General features: G+C 49.7%; 1 long non-coding RNA gene across 1 annotated transcript; it reads right to left on the bottom strand.

The window, feature by feature from the left end:
• Nucleotides 1-17,381: 17,381 nt before the first annotated feature.
• On the bottom strand, nt 17,382-19,208 carry LOC115249672 (uncharacterized). Its single transcript, XR_003888357.1, has 3 exons — nt 19,185-19,208; nt 17,710-17,811; nt 17,382-17,439 (listed from the first exon to the last, which is right to left on the bottom strand). It is a non-coding gene; the product is annotated as an uncharacterized lncRNA (long non-coding RNA).
• Nucleotides 19,209-19,642: the final 434 nt, after the last annotated feature.

The following is a 19,642-nucleotide window of genomic DNA, read 5'->3' as shown; positions in this document are numbered from 1 at the left end:
CTCCTCACACCTCCTGCACTCCTCCTCACACCTCCTGCACACCTCCTGCACACCTCCTCACACCTTCTCACACCTCCAGCACACCTCCTCACACATCCTGCACCTCCTCACACCTCCTCAGACCTCTTGCACACCTCCTGCACATCTCCATACACCTCCTCACACCTCCTGCACACCTCCTGCACATCTCCATACACCTACTCACACCTCCTGCACATCTCCTTACACCTCCTCACACCTCCTGCACACCTCCTGCACATCTCCATACACCTCCTCACACCTCCTGCACACCTCCTCACACCTCCTCACACCTCCTGCACACCTCCTCACACCTCCTGTACACCTCCTGCACATCTCCTCACACCTCCTCACACCTCCTGCACACCTCCTCACATCTCCTCACACCTCCTGCACACCTCCTGCACACCTCCTGCACACCTCCTGCACATCTCCATACACCTCCTCACACCTCCTGCACAGCTCCTGCACATCTCCATGCACCTCCTCACACCTCCTGCACATCTCCATACACCTCCTCACACCTCCTGCAAAGCTCCTGCACATCTCCATACACCTCCTCACACCTCCTGCACACCTCCTCACACCTCCTGCACATCTCCATACACCTCTTCACACCTCTTGCAAACCTCCTTACACCTCCTCACACCTCCTGCACATCTCCATACACCTCTTCACACCTCCTGCACATCTCCATACACCTCCTACACACCTCCTGCACATCTCCATACACCTCCTCACACCTCCTGCACACCTCCTGCACATCTCCTCACACCTCCTCACACCTCCTCACACCTCTTGCAAACCTCCTTACACCTCCTCACACCTCCTGCACATCTCCATACACCTCTTCACACCTCCTGCACATCTCCTTACACCTCCTCACACCTCCTGCCCACCTCCTGCACACCTCCTGCACATCTCCATACACCTTCTCACACCTCCTCACACCTCCTCACACCTCCTGCACACCTCCTGCACATCTCCATACACCTCCTCACAGCTCCTGCACATCTCCTCACACCTCCTGCACACCTCCTGCACACCTCCTCACACCTCCTGTACACCTCCTGCACATCTCCTCACACATCCTCACACCTCTTGCAAAACTCCTTACACCTCCTCACACCTCCTGCACACCTCCTGCACACCTCCTCACACCTCCTCACACCTCCTGCACACCTCCTTTACATCTCCTCCTGCACACCTCCTGCACACCTCCTCACACCTCCTGCACACCTCCTGCACACCTCCTTTACATCTCCTCCTTTACACCTCCTCACACCTCCTTACACCTCTTGCACATCTCCTTACACCTCCTCACACCTCCTGCACATCTCCATACACCTCCTGCACACCTCCTCACACCTCCTCACACCTCCTCACACCTCCTGCACACCTCCTGCACACCTCCTGCACACCTCCTTTACATCTCCTGCACACCTCCTGCACACCTCCTCACACCTCCTGCACACCTCCTGCACACCTCCTTTACATCTCCTCCTGCACACCTCCTCACACCTCCTCACACCTCTTGCACATCTCCTTACACCTCCTCACACCTCCTGTACATCTCCATACACCTCCTGCACTCCTCCTCACACCTCCTCACACCTCCTACACACCTCCTTACACCTCCTGCACATCTCCATACACCTCCTCACACCTCCTGCACACCTCCTGCACACCTCCTGCACACCTTCTGCACATCTCCTCACACCTCCTCACACCTCCTTCACACCTCCTCACACCTCCTCACACCTCCTGCACATCTCCATACACCTCCTCACACCTCCTCACACCTCCTCACACCTCCTCACACCTCCTGTACACCTCCTGCACATCTCCTCACACCTCCTCACACCTCTTGCAAACCTCCTTACACCTCCTCACACCTCCTGCACATCTCCATACACCTCCTCACACCTCCTGCACATCTCCTTACACCTCCTCACACCTCCTGCACACCTCCTCACACCTCCTCACACCTCCTGCACACCTCCTCACACCTCCTCACACCTCTTGCACATCTCCATACACCTCCTCACACCTCCTGCACAGCTCCTGCACATCTCCATACACCTCCTCACACCTCCTGCACATCTCCTGCACACCTCCTCACACATCCTGCACCTCCTCACACCTCCTCACACATCCTGCACCTCCTCACACCTCCTGCACACCTCCTTACACCTCCTGCACACCTCCTTTACATCTCCTCCTGCACACCTCCTCACACCTCCTCACACCTCTTGCACATCTCCTTACACCTCCTCACACCTCCTGCACATCTCCATACACCTCCTGCACTCCTCCTCACACCTCCTCACACCTCCTACACACCTCCTCACACCTCCTGCACATCTCCATACACCTCCTCACACCTCCTCACACCTCCTGCACACCTCATGCACATCTCCATACACCTCCTGCACACCTCCTGCACATCTCCTCCTGCACACCTCCTCACACCTCCTCACACCTCTTGCACATCTCCTCACACCTCCTCACACCTCCTCACACCTCCTCACACCTCTTGCACACCTCCTCACACCTCCTGCACATCTCCATACACCTCCTCACACCTCCTATACAACTCCTGCACATCTCCTCACACCTCCTCACACCTCTTGCAAACCTCCTTACACCTCCTCACACCTCCTGCACTCCTCCTCACACCTCCTGCACACCTCCTGCACACCTCCTCACACTTTCTCACACCTCCAGCACACCTCCTCACACATCCTTCACCTCCTCACACCTCCTCAGACCTCTTGCACACCTCCTGCACATCTCCATACACCTCCTCACACCTCCTGCACACCTCCATACACCTACTCACACCTCCTGCACATCTCCTTACACCTCCTCACACCTCCTGCACACCTCCTGCACATCTCCATACACCTCCTCACACCTCCTCACACCTCCTCACACCTCCTGCACACCTCCTCACATCTCCTGTACACCTCCTGCACATCTCCTCACACCTCCTCACACCTCCTGCACACCTCCTCACATCTACTCACACCTCCTGCACACCTACTGCACACCTCCTGCACACCTCCTGCACATCTCCATACACCTCCTCACACCTCCTGCACAGCTCCTGCACATCTCCATGCACCTCCTCACACCTCCTGCACATCTCCTGCACACCTCCTCACACATCCTGCACCTCCTCACACCTCCTCACACATCCTGCACCTCCTCACACCTCCTGCACACCTCCTTACACCTCCTGCACACCTCCTTTACATCTCCTCCTGCACACCTCCTCACACCTCCTCACACCTCTTGCACATCTCCTTACACCTCCTCACACCTCCTGCACATCTCCATACACCTCCTGCACTCCTCCTCACACCTCCTCACACCTCCTACACACCTCCTCACACCTCCTGCACATCTCCATACACCTCCTCACACCTCCTGCACACCTCATGCACATCTCCATACACCTCCTGCACACCTCCTGCACATCTCCTCCTGCACACCTCCTGCACTCCTCCTCACACCTCCTGCACACCTCCTGCACACCTCCATACACCTCCTCACACCTCCTGCACACCTCCTGCACATCTCCATACACCTACTCACACCTCCTGCACATCTCCTTACACCTCCTCACACCTCCTGCACACCTCCTGCACATCTCCATACACCTCCTCACACCTCCTGCACACCTCCTCACACCTCCTCACACCTCCTGCACACCTCCTCACACCTCCTGTACACCTCCTGCACATCTCCTCACACCTCCTCACACCTCCTGCACACCTCCTCACATCTACTCACACCTCCTGCACACCTACTGCACACCTCCTGCACACCTCCTGCACATCTCCATACACCTCCTCACACCTCCTGCACACCTCCTCACACCTCCTCACACCTCCTGCACACCTCCTCACACCTCCTGTACACCTCCTGCACATCTCCTCACACCTCCTCACACCTCCTGCACACCTCCTCACATCTCCTCACACCTCCTGCACACCTCCTGCACACCTCCTGCACACCTCCTGCACATCTCCATACACCTCCTCACACCTCCTGCACAGCTCCTGCACATCTCCATGCACCTCCTCACACCTCCTGCACATCTCCATACACCTCCTCACACCTCCTGCACAGCTCCTGCACATCTCCATACACCTCCTCACACCTCCTGCACACCTCCTCACACCTCCTGCACATCTCCATACACCTCTTCACACCTCTTGCAAACCTCCTTACACCTCCTCACACCTCCTGCACATCTCCATACACCTCTTCACACCTCCTGCACATCTCCATACACCTCCTGCACACCTCCTGCACATCTCCATACACCTCCTCACACCTCCTTTACATCTCCTCCTGCACACCTCCTGCACACCTCCTCACACCTCCTCACACCTCCTCACACCTCTTGCACATCTCCTTACACCTCCTCAGACCTCCTGCACATCTCCATACACCTCCTGCACTCCTCCTCACACCTCCTCACACCTCCTCCACAGCTCCTGCACATCTCCATACACCTCTTCACACCTCCTGCACACCTCCTGCACATCTCCTCACACCTCCTCACACCTCTTGCAAACCTCCTTACACCTCCTCACACCTCCTCACACCTCCTGCACTCCTCCTCACATCTCCTCACACCTCCTGCACACCTCCTGCACACCTCCTCACACCTCCTGCACATCTCCATACACCTCCTCACACCTCCTGCACAGCTCCTGCACATCTCCATGCACCTCCTCACACCTCCTGCACATCTCCTCACACCTCCTCACACCTCCTGCACACCTCCTCACACCTCCTCACACCTCCTGCACACCTCCTCACACATCCTGCACACCTCCTCACACATCATGCACCTCCTCACACCTCCTGAGACCTCTTGCACACCTCCTGCACACTTCCTGCACTCCTCCTCAAACCTCCTGCACACCTCCTCACACCTCTTCACACCTCCTGCACACCTCCTGCACACCTCCTTTACATCTCCTCCTGCACACCTCCTGCACACCTCCTCACACCTCCTCACACCTCCTCACACCTCTTGCACATCTCCTTACACCTCCTCACACCTCCTGCACATCTCCATACACCTCCTGCACTCCTCCTCACACCTCCTCACACCTCCTCCACAGCTCCTGCACATCTCCATACACCTCTTCACACCTCCTGCACACCTCCTGCACATCTCCTCACACCTCCTCACACCTCTTGCAAACCTCCTCACACCTCCTGCACACCTCCTCACACCTCCTCACACCTCCTGCACACCTCCTCACACATCCTGCACACCTCCTCACACATCATGCACCTCCTCACACCTCCTGAGACCTCTTGCACACCTCCTGCACACTTCCTGCACTCCTCCTCAAACCTCCTGCACACCTCCTCACACCTCTTCACACCTCCTGCACATCTCCATACACCTCCTGCACACCTCCACACGCCTCCTGCACATCTCCTTACACCTCCTCACACCTCCTGCACACCTCCTCACACCTCTTGCACACCTCCTCACACCTCCTGCACACCTCCTCACACCTCCTGCACATCTCCATACACCTCCTCACACCTCCTGCACACCTCCTGCACATCTCCATATGCCTCCTCACACCTCCTGCACATCTCCTTACACCTCCTCACACCTCCTGCACTCCTCCTCACACCTCTTGCACACCTCCTCACACCTCCTGCACACCTCCTCACACCTCCTCACACCTCCTGCACATCTCCATACACCTCCTGCACACCTCCACACGCCTCCTGCACATCTCCTTACACCTCCTCACACCTCCTGCACACCTCCTCACACCTCTTGCACACCTCCTCACACCTCCTGCACACCTCCTCACACCTCCTGCACATCTCCATACACCTCCTCACACCTCCTGCACACCTCCTGCACATCTCCATATGCCTCCTCACACCTCCTGCACATCTCCTTACACCTCCTCACACCTCCTGCACACGTCCTCACACCTCCTGCCCACCTCCTCACACCTCCTGCGCACCTCCTCACACCTCCTCACACCTCCTGTACACCTCCTCAAACCTCCTCACACCTCCTCACACCTCCTGCACACCTCCTCACACCTCCTGCACATCTCCTCACACCTCTTGCACACCTCCTCACACCTCCTGCACACCTCCTGCACACCTCCTCCACACTTCCTGCACACCTCCTCACACCTCCTCACATCTCCTCACACCTCCTCACACCTCCTCACACCTCCTCCTAAAGCTCCCCCTTGCAGATGTCCTTCTGGAAGACATGTTGACAGGTCACCTGTTTCCCTGCTGTGATGCTCTGCAGCAGTGGGGGCTGCCTGTGTCCACAACACACTCCTGGAATATCAGATGCTAAACCCAACCACAGACGGACCTTCCAGCTCTTCTTGTATACGTACTTGTATCTTTGTGAGGACTTTTGTAGACGTAATGCATTACTCAGCTCCTAACTCCACCCATCCCACCTACGTCCTGACCCCTAACCCTGACCTAAACCCAGTTCTAACCTCGACCAGGTCTGAACCCTGGGGGCCAGCCAGAATGTCCTCACTTTGCTAGTAGAATCTGCTGATGTACAAGAACACACACACAGATGAAGACGTGAGGGGGGGACGTGTCCTCCTTCATGAACGTGTGTTCGTATAGAAGCCTGTTTGTTGGGGGATCAGGAGCTCTGCTGGCCTCAGCTTGGAGAGGGTTGATAGACCCTCTGGAGCTGCTGGACTGGGAGAACATAATGAGGAGTTGAGGAGAGACGTGATGAACGCTCCCAGCTGCCAGTCAGGCTGTGTCCACACAGCTGGAGCTGCCCACTGTAGGTGGTGCAGCATGCCAACGTTAGCTAAAGAAGCTAAAAATACCCGCTGCAGCTGTGGCGCTGGCCCAGAACAGTCTGGGTCTCTGACAGGGAGACCAAAGACCACATGGCACCTGCTGAACTTCACTGCACATTTCAGCCAAACCTTCCAGCTGTGGCAGCTGTTGATGGTCCCAGTGCTGCTCAGCCCGGTTGGTTCCTGTAGACGCTGAGCTCAGCGGTCAGCTGGGGCGCCGCCAGAGCGTCTGAGGCGCCCCGACCCCAGATGTAACTGGGAGCTCTGGGAGCTGTGGGAGGTGGTGCTGAAGCTTCATGGCTGGGTCTGGGTGGTCTTCAGCAGGCCTGGAGGGTCCAGCCAGCGAGGTTTGAGCTTTTTCCCTGAGATCACTTGCTGGTTTTTTTGCTGGGTGTGTGTGTGTGTGTGTGTGTGTGTGTGTGTGTGTGTGTGTGTGTGTGTGTGTGCTGCTTTGAGAGGGAACATACTGAAGGACTCGGTCATTCTTCCCTTTTTTTGAACAGTTTATTGTCACACTGGTGCTCAGAAGGTCCATGTTCCGGAGCACCAGAAGGCATGTTTGTGTCTGCCGTTACCGTGGAGACGGCTACAGAGACGCAGCCTCCCTCACTTGAGTTGACAGACCTTCAGGCATCTGTCCTCCTCGTCCACTCTGACGCTCCCTAACTCAGCCTGCTTTGGAGCATGTTTCCTATTTCCTGTCGGTGGAGGTTTGGTACCTGCGGCTCTGCTGCTGTGGGTCAACCTTCTGGAATCAGAGCCCCTCAGCAGCGAGGCAGGATTTCCTGTTTGAGATGGCGCTCACATATGCTCTAATTGAATCCCATTACTGCTTCTTAGTCACCTTTCTCCTGACAGAGGACAACACAAGGCCAGTCAAGCATGTGAGGAGAACATGACAGAACATGACATGCTCATCCTGTCTTTTTATGGGAACAATAAAAGCACTGTTGCATCTGGGAACAGTCCTGGGTTTCTGTCCGTATGAAATGATGGTGTCAATGGAGTGAATGACCTGAGATGTTGATGGCAGACATGGGAGTAGTGGTGGAGGGGCATGTATGGTGCAGCATGGGGGGGGTGAGCGTAGATGTGAGTGTGAGTGGGGGGCAGAGTGGTGGTGTGCATGTGCTTTAACCAATAGTCAGGAGGTGGATGTAGTGCAGGAACGGACAGTCAGGTCAGTGTTCACAGATAGAAGCCGGGACCCCTCATGGTTTGGGTGGAGGCCGTCCCGTTTAAAAAGATGGGGTCTATTTAAAAAGGCAGCAAAACTGTCAACGAAGGGGCTACTGTTGCCCAAGCAGCACCCCTTCAGCCACAGGGGCGGCTGGTGATGACGTCACCGTAGCGAGGTGGGGGAAGCGGGCCCGAGATAATGAGCCGCTTCCCCGTGTCCAGCAGACGGTCCACCAGGGAGATGAAGTCCTGCTTCAGAACCTCCGGCTATTTCTTAGCCCGTCTCAACCCTCAACACTTCCCACCTATAGGCCAAATTACCATCTAGCCAGACCCAACCGCAAAATCCAGGACTGGGTCTTCAAAAGCAATCAAGGTTTCCTCATCCTGGGTGACTCCAACATTCACCACATCCCCGAATACACCAATCCAGACATACAAATAGACAGTTACCCCGGAGCAAATGCCTACCATTTCCTCAAAGTCTGTGAAAAATCCCCCCCCAACCCGAATACCGAGTTCGTAATCTTTGCCATAGGCATTAACAACAGAGACCAGGACCCAAGCAAAACCACAATCAAGCAACTAAGGAGATTATTCCGTGCTGCCAAGCGGACCTTTCCCAATGCAGAAGCCTTCTTTCCCATCCTCAACTACTCATCCCAGTTAACACAGACACAACAGGACAATTTGGAACTTATCAACGAAACCATGACAACACATTACGAAACACTGCCGGAAATCCCAAACCACCTCTTCATTACAGAAAAAGACAACATCACTTGGACCCCCTATACAGCAAGACTCATATTTGCTAACTGGTGCGGACAACTTCTTCCTGAAACCCCCGTAATTTAAATTTGCACTGAGCACAGATTCTAATCTCAATCCCAACCCTAACCCAATCTCTATCTCCAACCCTAACCCCAAACCTAATCCTAACCCCAACCCTAACCTAACCCCAAACCCAGCTCCCTTCCTAACCCCAAGCCTAACCCTAACCCCTCCCACCCCAACCCTAAACCCAACCCTAACCCTAACCCCAACCCTAACCCTAATGCTAACCCTAACCCTAACCCTAACTCTAACCCTAACCCTAACTCCAACCCTAACCCTAATGCTAACCCTAACCCTAATTCCAACCCTAACCCTAACCATAACCCTAATGCAAACCCTAACCCTAACCCCAACCCCAACCCTAACCCTAACCCTAACCCTAACCCTAAACCCTAACCCTAACCCTAACCCTAACCCTAACCCTAACCCCTACACCCCCCTAACCCCAACCCTTACCTTCCCCCCAACCCTAACCCCAACCCTAACCCTTGCCCCAACCCCAAGGTCAATCCTAACCACATACCTACTCGCCATTCCACCAAAGTCTTCTCTGACTGGATGATCCAACTCTCTCCCCTATCCTGTCCGGAACTTCTCGAGCCCTGGCTAATAGCTCCCCCCCGGGGGGGCCCTCACCCTCCCCTGCTATCCCGATCAGTAGGCCAGTGCAAAAAAAAGTTTCATCCCGAACCCTAACCATGCCCGTGCCACTGACCGGTAGTTCACAGTCCAAATTTGGACTTTAAAACTCACTGGGGACTTGCGGTGAGACCTAAAAGACAGACCGCCCGAGGAAACTGTTTGGGTGGAGGGGCCCCTCATCTGGTCTTGAACCGGCGTCGCCAGCAGCCGAGGGTTATCCGGATGAGCTAATCGTCTTGGCTTGACTTAATAACATGAAAGAGGATATATGAACATGTGACTTAATAACATATGAAAGAGGATATATGAACCTATGACTTAATAACATATGAAAAAGGATATATGAACATATGACTTAATAACATGAAAGAGGATATATGAACATGTGACTTAATAACATATGAAAGAGGATATATGAACATGTGACTTAATAACATATGAAAAAGGATATATGAACATATGACTTAACATATGAAAGAGGATATATGAACATGTGACTTAATAACATATGAAAGAGGATATATGAGCATGTGGTTTTCCCACTATAACACACACATACACACATCAGTATCAGTGTTCCAAATCCTGTTTTCTTTTTCTGCCAGCTCTTTCTCGAGCGATGACCCCACATCTTGCGCATGTCCCGCCCTGCTGAGGCAGAGCCGTACTGGGATGGAGCGTTACCGCGGCGATCCAGCTCAGTGGGCTCCATTGCCTCGGCTGAGGAGTACGACAGTGTGAAGTCCCGCAGTGAGTTGATGTTTGAGAAACAGTCTGGGAGACACGGACTGGTGACCCGAGTCACACACGCTGCCAGGACGTTTCCAGAAACATTTAAACACATGAGATATAGAAGCATCAGTAGCTTCATTTGAGTTCTGAGCTTTGGTGTCTGTGTGGAGCTGTGAAACCACAAGAAGAGGGAGGAGCCATCAGCTGTACGCAGAGATCAAGCCGGCTGTGGATGGAGCCACTACATCATTAAACACATGCGCAACAAGAACGACTACAATGAGCTCAGAGGGTTCAAACAGAGTCCTCAACCCAAAGTCTGATTTAAAAAGATCAAAAGTGGCGTAAATGTCTGGTCCTGACAGGAGAAGGATAACTGGAGCGGCATCGCTCGTACAGTAGACCCACTCTGCCTCTTCCTGGTGACCCCGGTGATGACCTTTGGCACCGTAATCATCTTTCTGAGGGGAATCTGTAACCAACCTCCTCATCTGCCCTTCAAGGCGAAGCTGCTTCTGCTTCGTCGACCATCGACTGATCTCCTGAAAGTCCACCAGCGCTTTTTAAAAACTGAATTCTTCATCTATGGAGGGAGTAGACGGCAGATGTTTCCACAGATGCTCTTCACCAGTGGTCAGTGAGTGATGCAGCACATGAGCGGGAGTTGACTGGCTTCAACCAGCTACCGTCTCAATGTCTCCAGCCCATAGTCTGGATTCTCTACGAGATCAGACAGCAGCTTCACTCCTGAATCCTGCAGCTGGTTCCCACTCAGGTCCAGTTCTCTGAGATGGGAGGGATTGGACCTCAGCGCCGAGGCCAGAGAGCCACAGCTGATCTCTGATAAGCTGCAGCCACTTAATCTAAATAAAGAAGGGAAACTTTTATAAGGTTATAAGTGAAACCAGTATTAATCTGAAAGGTTAATCAAAGGCATGATCTGTAAATATTTAATTTAGTTACAGGTTAAAAAAGTAATATGTAATTACCACAATTCCAACCTCTCAGGTTTGCACTGTTCCAAAGGAGAATATATATTGTTCTGGCCCTCACTCTTCCCAGGTTCTCCCACCTCTTTCCCTCCCATCTCATCATGGAGATCCATCTCACCTGTGGCTCATCTTTAAAGGCACAACCTGTCTTAGATGACTTCCTGTCTCCCTCACCATCTCCCTCCTCGTTGGCTGGTGTCTACCAGGCACCCTCACCTAGTTTTGTCTAATTTTGGTTACCATCTGTCGGCTTTTTCATTGTCCTTAAATCAATTTATCATGAATAAGTGGTCCCCGTGTGGCCCTCCCTCCTGAAGGAACTGGGCACAACACACACACTCAGAAAGTGTGAGGACCCTCGGATGGAATAATGGACATTTTTGAGAATGGTGTTTACCTCAGAGTTTCCAGTCGGCAGTTTGGAAAGTGGAGAAAACCACACAGCAGCTTCACTCCTGGATCCTTCAGCCGGTTCTCACTCAGGTCCAGTTCTCTGAGATGGGAGGGATTGGACCTCAGCGCCGAGGCCAGAGAGCCACAGCTGATCTCTGATAAATTGCAGCATTCTAATCTGAAAAATGCAGGATGAGGTTATACGGTGCAGGTCTGCATGTTATCTGCGTCAGTACTAAACCTACGTTAGTTCTTAGTTGGGTCAGACCTGAATTCACGATATTACAAGGAATTGTTTTAATGTGGTGCATCACAGCAGTGTTGAGAACAGCCTCACTTCACCATCTTAGCAGCTGGTATATAGGTAGAAAAATGAAGACTGACCTGAGCCTCTCCAGTTTACAGTTTGGACTCTCCAGTCCAGAACAGAGCCGCTTCACTCCTGAATCCTGCAACGTGTTGTCGCTCAGGTCCAGAACCCTCAGATGGGAGAGGTTGGACTTCAGAGCTGAGGCCACAGAATCACAGCTGGTCTCTGATAAACTGCAGCGACTTAGACTAAAATAACAATTATTTTGAGAGAAGACAAATAAAAATCAACATGTACCAGAGCAAAACACAGCTTCCAAGCAACAAACCTCTGGTCCTGCACCGGCTTATCTGCCGTATGTTCCTATTTTGGGTTCTTTCAGGGCGGTTGGACAAGATCTACAGCGTATGTAAAGTGTGTGTGGGTCAAAATACCTTCCAAGTTTGTGAGACCACATTTCTCAATAGCACTCAACTCTTGTCAGGAGTTGGGACAAAGCGACCCACTCCTGATAGCTTGTGGGCGATGCTGCAGCGACCCTGCAATCCCTACACTCTCTGGTGAAACCAAATCAAAGGTTTTAGACACTGCTGGATGCTGGAAGGGTGGCTATAGTCTGGACGCATCGTTCCCCTGACTGCACATTTCTCCAACAATGATTGGCAGCTGGTGTCACTTGTTCTCCAGATGAGAGAAGGAAAGAGAGCCCCCCCACAGTGTGTTTGATTGCCCCACTGCAAGCTCAATGCTGCCAGAAAACATTGCAGGAGCATCAATTCCCCTCAGGGCATCAACAAGGAGCTCAGGAAAAGGTGCAGCTGCCACCTACTAGAGACAAGCACACTGAGCTGAGATTCAAAGCCCTCTCCTCCCAAGAGAAGAGCTTGTTTGTTGGAGGCTCTTCTGGGCGATACCTGGTGCCACAGCTCCAGCTCAGCCCGTCTCTGGAGCTGAGGTGGAGCTTAGCAAGTTTCATGGTTCTCCACCACTTCCTCTCGCTGAGGACCTTCTCAGCTGGTGGTTTCTGCTCCACCTTCCAAGTTGAGCAGGTGATACTTCTGCATTCCTGCCACCAGTGTCTCTGCAGAAAGACTCTTCTCTACTGTTTTATATTATGTTGTATAAAATTAGGATTTTTGGCTGATGTCTTAGATGTTGTTGACTAAGAGCAGGTTTTTCTTTAATAACATAGAGAGATTCGATGAGAAGAGCAAATGTATTATTTTATGAGCTCCTTCCACTACTATTATATACACATACTTCCATATTGTCTTAGATTGCAAGCTGCATTTATTGCATCGTTCATAGAAAGTCATATTTGTGAGGAGAAAAACTCCAATAAGGTCATTTTCTTTAATGACCATTACAACAGAAGGAGGCGATGAACAAACAGATTTATATAAAAATGTGTGAAAACTTATGGATGGAAACCTTTTTAAAATGGTTGCATTGTGTAGAATCGGTGTAGAATCAACTTGTTGACTTCTGATTTGGACTCCAATGGAAGTGAGGTGCAACAATTGTGGATGCTGAAAGCTTCAGATCTTCATGAAGGTTTCTGTGGTTGGACTGACCTGCTGCCCCTTTAAGAGGGAGGCAGGTTTGGGCTTCTGGCTGGAATGAAGCCACCTCAGATGAGAATGACTGCAGGCTTTCGGTACCAAGGTTTAACAGGGTGCTCACTTCACACTTGGGCTTTTCTCTTTTTTGGGATGGCTTTTCTCAGGAGAGAAGGGGCATGGCACACTGCAGCAGCTTTCTTTTTGGGGTTTCTAGTTTTCCTTCTGATCTTTAAAAGACAGGAAGAACCATTTTTGATTGGTCTGAATGTTTGGGCGGTTTTGTGGCCAGCCTGAAATAAAACAAGACAAATCTACAACTGATACTTCCTTTCTAGTCATTGATGACCATCCTCACATGGGACAGATTTCCACAACCAATTTAATACTGCAAATCTGTCCTGTGTGGTCTTTTTTCTGAGAACTGTAACACTACGCTTATAACAAAGATCAAACATGGAAACATTTATTGTCTAACTAGTTACACCTGGGAAAGTACTGGATCATCTCTGACTGACCTGAGAGTCTCCAGCTCACAGAGAGGATCCTGGAGAGCACCACAGAGCTGCTTCACTGCTGAATCCTTCAGCTGGTTCCCACGCAGGTCCAGAACCCTCAGATGGGAGGGATTGGACCTCAGCGCCGAGGCCAGAGAGCCACAGCTGATCTCTGATAAACTGCAGTTCACCAGCCTGGAAAAGGAATAAATGGGGCAAATAAAAACACATTTCTAAATCTGAAAATGAAGAGAAAAGCAGAAAATGTAAAGAAATTTAGAAAAGACCAGCAGAGGCCTCCTGACCTGAGCGTCTCCAGTCTGCAGTTTGGATGCATCATTGCAGAAGACAGTAACTTTACTTCGGCATCTGTCAGGTTTTTGTTCCGGCTTAAGCTCAGCTCCCGTAGATGAGAAGGGTTTGACGTCATTGCTGAGGCCACAACTTCCCAATGACTCTTTGAAAGAAAACTACCAGACAGTCTGTTGTGTATGAAACAAAAATAGTGAGTCAAACTTTGGGATTTCTCATCAACTTATCTGAGAATCTACCTCAACACAAATGTAGCTCATTTCCTGGAAAAGCTAAATTCAACACCGTAGAGCAACAGTTTGAACGACCATCAGATCTGAAATGCAACTGAATTATTCTCAACATTTGTCTTATTTTAGAACAGCTCATAATTACTCAATATTTAAAATGATTATAGCAAATGGTTTAAAGAAACGTGCATCTTTTTATCTGTCTATCGGCTCTTTGGATATTTTGCATTTCATCCAATTTGTACGATGATGCGTCAAGTCTTAATTCAGCGATCCGATCGATGACATCAGAGTCTCTGGTTGCATCGATGACATCAGCTTCTGTTATATCTGCCTGTTTCCCTTCAAATCATTTTCACTGCACCTTTTGTTGCTAGTGATGAAGTTGCCACCTAACGGGTGTGGAAAGGCTCAAACAACTTTGTGGGTCACATAAAGGCTCCAAACGGAACCGCCACAAAGACCTAAAACACCCATTTAAACCAACGAGGCCGGCTGTTTTTACGTTGAACAAATGAAGCAAAATAGTTATGTGTCATTAGTTAAAATGTGTTTTTCTGTCGTTAGAATACGATGTATACAAACAAACAAAAGTTATTTAATGACATGACAGTAATTTCATGATAGTCAGTTAACTTGTGGCTCCTATTATTCCTGCCTTATGTTGGTTTGTCTGGATTGACCTTTGAACTTATATCCAGCCAGTGTTGAACATTTCTGGATGAATTGTTGTTGTTTTTAATTTATGGACGCTGCAATGGAGATAAAGAATTGAAGGAATGACCACTGGAGGGGGTATTGCTACCTGACATGATCCACTCGCTTGATTTAAACGCCGATGTCCGGCCCCAGAAATCTTTACTTACTCGGCCTTCCTGCAGTTCCTCACAGCTGGAATCAGGCGACGTCGTCCCTCCACTGAGGTGATGTACTGCTGCAGGTTCAGCTCATCCAGAACCTCCTCTGACATCTGCAGCAGGTAGGCCAGAGCTGAACAGTGGATCACTGACAGTCTCCTCTCTGATATCTCCCCTGACTTCAGGAACTCTTGGATCTCCTGATGGACTGACTGATCCTTCATCTCCATCAGACAGTGGAAGATGTTGATGCTTCTCTCTGGGGAGAATTCATCACTGTTCACCTCCTTCAGGTTGTTGAGGACCTTCTGGATGGTTTCTGGGTGGCTGTTCCTCTGATCCAACAGTCCACCCAAGATCCTCTGATTGGACTCCAGAGAGAGACCATGAAGGAAGCGAACAAACAAGTCCAGGTGGCCATTTTCACTTTCAAGAGATTTCATTAGTTCTCTCCTGAGGAAGTCATCAAGAGATGTGGCTGGATCGTAATTATACAACCCAGCAAACCGGAAAAAGTCCTTTGGTTTCAAATATTTTGGGAAAGACTCAATAATCCTTTTATTGATGGTGTAACAGTGGAACATGTAGACAGCAGCCAGAAACTCCTGAATGCTCAGATGAACAAAGCAGTAGACTGATTTCTGGAAGATCACACTCTCTCTCTTGAAGATCTCTGTACAAACTCCTGAGTACACCGACACCTCGGAGACGTCCAGTCCACATCGCTCCAGGTCTTCTGAGTAGAACATGATGTTTCCTTTCTCCAGATGTTCAAACGCCAGCCGACCCAACTTTCTTTGTCAGCCTCAGTCAGTTCCTCTGGTCTCTGCTTTCCTCCATACTTCTGCTTCTTCCTCTTTATCTGAACCCTCAGGAAGTGTGAGTAGAGGTCAGTCAGGGTTTTGGGCAGCTCTCCTCTCTGGTCTCTGGTCATCATGTCCTCCAGAACTATAGCAGTGATCCAGCAGAAAACTGGGATCAGACACATGATGTGGAGGCTCCTGGAGGCCTTGATGTGTGAGATGATTCTCTTGGACAGATCTTCATCACTGAACCTCCTCCTGAAGTACTCCTCCTTCTGGGAGTCAGTGAAGCCTCGTACTTCTGTGATCCTGTCAACACACGAGGGAGGAATCTGATGGGCTGCTGCAGGTCTGGAGGTGATCCAGATGAGAGCTGAGGGAAGCAGGTTCCCCTGGATGAGGTTCACCAGGAGCACGTCAACTGACGATACTTGTGTGACATCAGAGATGACCTGATGCTTGTTGAAACCCAGTGAAAATCTGCTTTCATCCAGGCCATCAAGATGAACAGAAGTTTCCAGACAGTCAGATCTTCTGCTCTGATCTTCTGTAATGTTGGATGGAAAACATGAAGCAGTGAGAGAAGACTGTGCTGCTCATCTCTGATCAAGTTCAGCTCCCTCCATGAGAGCGGAAGCACCAGACTGATGTCTTGGTTCTCCAAACCTTCTGCCCATTCCAGACTGAACTTCTGCACTGAGAAGGTTTTTCCAACGCCGGCGACACCGTTGGTCAGAACCACTCTGATGTGTCTCTGTTGCTCAGATAAGACTTTGAAGATGTCCTGGCACTTGATTGGAGTGTCCTGGATGTTCTTCTGGGAGGTTCTCTCAAGCTGTCTCACCTCATGTTGTGTGTCCACCTCCTCACTTTGTCCCTCAGTGATGTAGAGCTCAGTGTAGATCTTGTTCAGCAGGGTTCCACTTCCTGCTTCATGAGTTCCTTCAGTCACATGTTCACATCTTCTCTTCAGACTCATCTTATGACCTTCTATCACCTCCTGCAGATCACTTCCTGAACATAAGTAAACCAATGATTTCCATCTGTAATAAATCATCAACACAACTACAAATTCATGACATCACAAATTAAATCTCATATTGAACAGTTTTACTTTGTTTGGGCTTCATTTCAGCATCTCCAGATCTGCTTCCAGATTGTGAACAAGAGGACTCTCCTGGTGGAGCTGACTGGTCCCAGTTTGATAGGATGTGCTCCCCCCTCTCACTATGAAACACATCTCTATTAGTCCTTTGATTTATAGGATGAAAGAACCTGATCAAGACTCAATATTGTTCCAGCATTTATGTCTGAATTCATCTTCCAGTTTAAACCTGATTCTTGTTTCTAATCAACAATATTCACATTAAGTCTGTAACTATATGACTGTCTGAGGTTTAAGTGTTAAACATCTCCAATAATAAACTCACAACCTGCTGCTGTTAATGTGACTAACAGCTGCCACACAAACACATCATCACACTTTAGTTTTCTTACATTTCCTCTGAACTTCTGAAGTATATTAGTCTATATTTGGAATGGTCACTCTTCAGGGACACCCAGCTGGGCACTGTGGACTCTGCTCTGTCCTCGTCCATCCTGAGGAAACATCAGAAATAGTGATGAGACTGTGATGAAGGTAAATAATCTGGAGAGGTTGGAGTTAAATAATCCCAATTCACTGCATTTTTATCAAACAGGAACATTTCTAATCCATTCTGGATAACAACTGAATCAATAAATCATTGATGTCTCTGTATAATTTTCATGTTTTCAGAGTTTAAGCTGCTTTTTTTAACTGTTCCCTGCAGTGAGAAAAGAACTGGCACCTTTTCCAGCCCCTCATCCTGCAGCACTGAATGTGCTCTAAAGTTCTTTCCAGAGCAAACGTCTCTGCACTTGCAGCAACATGTTGTAGTCATGGATCCGTGAGGAGAACCGGATACAGGAAACGCCCCCACTTTGATCCCAAAACCCAACTGGTGGCCAACGGTGGTCCGGCAACGATGGGGACGCTGGTCCATCGGGCCGACAACACTGGTTTTCCACAGGCCAACATGGTGAAAGGACTGTGCACCGTTTCATTTTAAAGAGCTGATGAATTTCATTTTTCACGATAGTGGAGGCTCAGCTCAGCCACTAAATTATCTGGTGCTACATAAACATACTAGTCAGGACTTTTTAACTTCCCTCCTTTGTTCCCCTCTTCAATTATTTCTATGATCCAAGTCCTCAAAGATCACTGCTCTATTTAAAATAGATGAAAGAAATGACACCCACTCCTGCATTTCTTTCACAGTGGTTCCACAACATAGAACAATAAACCACTGGGAGAAAACGTGCAACATGAACCCAAAATCCTGTTGGTGTCCTGTGATCCTGTGTGGATTTAGTTATTTAGTTTATTGTCTTAAACTGGTCCGGCTGAGAGATGCTAACTTGCCCACGATTAGATGTTGTTTGACAGGTAATACCAAAATATCCAGCTGTAACCTGGACTGTTGAACAGCTCTAATAACTCTAAGAGCTTTTCACCTGTCACAAAAAAGTTTTAAAATGTTGTTAATACCTGTTAAGACTCTCTAACAACGTTAACAGCACGATACTCACTTTACACTCAGCTTGTCGCTCTTCCTGCTTCGTCTGAACAGAATACTTTCACTTTAACTTTTAAAACCTAATCAACAGCTTCATGGCGTATATATTACTACCATTAAAGCATTCTGGGAGGGTTTAAAGTTCTTTTAGGATCAGTAGCAAAGAGCAGAAACATAAACTAAACTTCACTTAGAAAGACTATTCAACTATAACTAAAGCCAGACTATAAGAAAGTTAAATAAGACCCATTCATTTATAATGTATAACGATATTTTGTGCTAATACTAAATATGTCTAGTTGAATCAAATCTTGATTTTATCTCCAAACACAAATGTCAATTCTTTTCAATTCAATACTCTTCGTTTCCACTCACCTTGTCGGTCTTCAGTCTTCCTGCTTAGTCTGAAAGGAATACTTTGAAAAACTGGTTTGTTGGGTTCCCAGTTTCTGGGACCGTTGTTGCTGGTGTCTACCTGCAGGGGGCGTGGAGGAGCCGCTCATCAGCCACAGTGGCCCCGCAGACACACGCACCTGCGGTCTCTCTTCAATCTCCCGTTAGATTTAAGGACAGAACTCCCGAGTGTTTTCGTCCTCATCGCCAAACCCTGACTTCTGTGGCTGGACTACTTTTGAGAGTTTTCCTCGCGGACTTGTTTTGGACTCTCTCGAGGTCTTTCCGCCTCTCTGTGAACGCGGACCGAACTGTTCTTGTTCACTTTAAAATAAAGACGCTTCTCGGACACCATTCTCCACCATTATTCAACCAAGCTAAATAAATAAGATTTATGATGCTTGACAGATTTGAAAGACTTGTAAAAGCAGCATATTTCT

The sequence above is a fragment of the Takifugu rubripes genome, chromosome 4 (assembly GCF_901000725.2).
Source record: "Takifugu rubripes chromosome 4, fTakRub1.2, whole genome shotgun sequence".
NCBI classification, from domain to species: Eukaryota; Metazoa; Chordata; class Actinopteri; order Tetraodontiformes; family Tetraodontidae; genus Takifugu; species Takifugu rubripes.
This window is presented reverse-complemented; position numbering and strand designations above follow the sequence as displayed.